The sequence below is a fragment of the Octopus bimaculoides genome, chromosome 17 (assembly GCF_001194135.2).
Source record: "Octopus bimaculoides isolate UCB-OBI-ISO-001 chromosome 17, ASM119413v2, whole genome shotgun sequence".
Lineage (NCBI taxonomy): Eukaryota > Metazoa > Mollusca > Cephalopoda > Octopoda > Octopodidae > Octopus > Octopus bimaculoides.
In genome coordinates, this window is record NC_068997.1 from 44,508,511 (window position 1) to 44,511,482 (window position 2,972).

Sequence of the window (2,972 nt, forward strand, 5' to 3'; positions counted from 1 at the left end):
GTCCCTTCTAATTAAATAAATATTAAATTTACTTCAACGATTAAATGAAATAAGGCGGTGAGCTAGCAGAATCGTTAGCTCGCCGGACAAAATACTTAGCGGCATGTCTTCGGTCTTTATGTTCTGAGTTCATACTCCAAAGCATTTTGTCCGGTGTGCTAACGATTCTTCCAGCTCACCGCCTTACACTGTGCCTATATTAAAAACAATTATGTGAAGGCGCGTGGCTTAGTGGTTACGGTATTCGGCTCACAAACGTAAGTTCGTGAGTTCAATTCCCGGCGACGCGTTGTGTCCTCGAGCAAGACACTTTATTTTACGTTGCCCCAGTTCACTCAGCTAGCAAAATGAGTTGTACCTATAATTCAAAAGAGCCATCCTTTTCACATTCTGTGTTACACTGAATCTTCCGGAGAACTACGTTAAAGATACACGTGTCTGTGGAATACTCAGCCACTTGCACGTTAATTCCACGGATCGGACCAACTTGAACACCCATCGTCGTAACCGACGGAGTGCAGTTATTGGAAACAATTACGTAAACAATAAATGCTATAATATTCTAATTCAGTATAAGATATGAATAATTAAATACGTGGAGAAATAGTCATATTGACATTCTTTTCTGTTCTCGATTTATGCAGAATCCATTTCTTTTGTTGACGAGGCCGACATGTTGCTTCAGTTAACAGCCAATCGCCGTTGAGCGGATCCCAAACGACTCGTTTCCATTCACAACGAGGCTGGTGATATGAGGCGCGGTTTGAACTCAGACCCCAAGGAGCCGGAACAAATATCGGAAGGCAAGCCGTCCGACGCTCCAACCATGCCATTAACCTCCCCATCCCACGCCCCAACCGTCATAAACTGGTATTTTATTGATTGACTCTGAAAGGATGAAAGGCAAAATTGATCTCAGCTGGATTTGAACTCAGAGTGTAGAAATCCGGAGCAAACACCGCAAAGCACCTATTGTTTTGTCTTGTTTTGTCGTTTATCATATCTTCGAAGCCGTTGGGCTTTCAGTTGTATTCGTTGTTTCAATTGTTCCTTGGTTGCAGGGAGGTTTATAAAATCTTTGATTTTTATGGTTTTTGCTTGATTTTTCCTTGCTTGTTTCGTCTTAATATTTACTCCTAGCAAGTTCATCGAGAACTGTTACATCCGCCCGCAGTGATTCGATCTCTATTTGTATTGCTACTTTCCACTTAGGAAGTCTATGGACATGGTTGGGCCTTTTCCGTGTCATCCTGATACCTAGTTGAGCAGTTACAACTTTAGCAGTGGAACAAATGAGGTTATTTAAGGTTGTTAGGTCATTTCCTTTATTTCTTAAGAACTGCCTAAGAGCAACATTATATATCATGATTATGCTACTTTTTATGCTGTTTGAGAACTTTGGTAGCGGTTCTCTATTGATCATGTCAGTAAACTTAGTCTTGCTGAGTTCTCTCACAATATCTTCTTTTACTTCTATGATCTTCTCTTTATTATTCATCTCAAATTCTGTGTCATACCTATTTTAGTGTTCTTGGGGTAGGCTTACTTTCTCCTCTTCTTCTGTTCTTTGCTATTCTTTCTTCAGCTTCCTCGTTGGTATATACTGCTCTTACACTGGGTTCTGTGCATCTGTTACCTATTTCATCTGCATTATTGCTGTTTTCATTTGGTCTACCATGAGATATTTGTGCCCTAATCTGGCTAATGTCAGTTAACCTTTTATTCTTAATGATGTCTCTGCGTACATTACTTAATTCATTTGCGTCTATATATCTGCGTACTTCGTTGCCTACTAAGTTTCTCCATGAAATGTTTGTACGATGAGGTTATTGTTTTGGGTTTAGTTGGGCTGTATAGGAAGCTTTCAACACATCTCTATAATCATCTCTAGTCCATTTTTATGAATTTTGCTTTAGGTGGTGTTTTTGAGACTACAGGTCTAGGGTGAGGGTTATCCTGGTTCTGGTTACCTAGTAGATAGTTTTTTTTTTGCGAGTTTGTTTCAGTAGCAGACCTTTCGACCCCAGTCTTCTTCCCCACTGGGTAACGCAGTCCTTGTTGTCCCGGACGATGACCGATTCGGCATGAGTTTTGACTTGTCATTAAAGCATTGACGGTAACAATAGGAGACGGGTCTGTTTGCTCAGGGTGATTTTTTGACATGACACCGCTTCCTGGTTGTTCGAATGAATATATTTGTCATATCGTCGGCTGATAGATCGGAAATCGCCTCGATTTTTTTGGTAGCTATATTTCCGAGCATAACTGTTTAGTGATGTTTTAAACTGAGCGACTAACTTGCTCCTTTTTATATTCGTTTGTGGGAAGTCGTTTTGTTTTTGTTTGGTTCGGCGTCGTGTTTTTCTTTTCTTTTCTCTGTGTGTACGTGTGTGTCGTGTGGGCATTATTTATGTTGGTTATAAATATTAACATATTCACACGAATGCATGGATAGTTGCATGTATAGGTAATTATTCAATTTACATACTTACTGTGTGATTGGTGTGTTTTTCCAGGGTTCCTGGTGCTGGTTTCGACATTTTGCATATGTCACATTGAGATAACACGCATTTAGCAAAGAAGCTACACTTTATATAAAAAAAAAAATCTTTCCGATTTTTTAGTTCCTTTGCTTTAACAGAACTTTTCCCATAATTGTATTGCGAGGCTTTCCTTCCATTGCACCGATGTTATTGGATTAAATTTGTTTAGTGTAGAGAGCTTCTTACTGTACGTCCATGTTGTTATTTAGTCCGGAGCTACTCCTGTTATTTAGTCCGGAGCTACTCCTGTTATTTAGCCCGGAGCTATTATCATTATTATTATTTATTATTATTATTATTATTATTATTATTATTATTATTATTATTATTATTATTATTATTTGTAGAAGTAGTAGTAGTAGTAGAAGTAGTAGTAGTAGTAGAAGTAGTAGTAGTATACATATGTGTGTGTGTGTGTGTGTGTGTGTT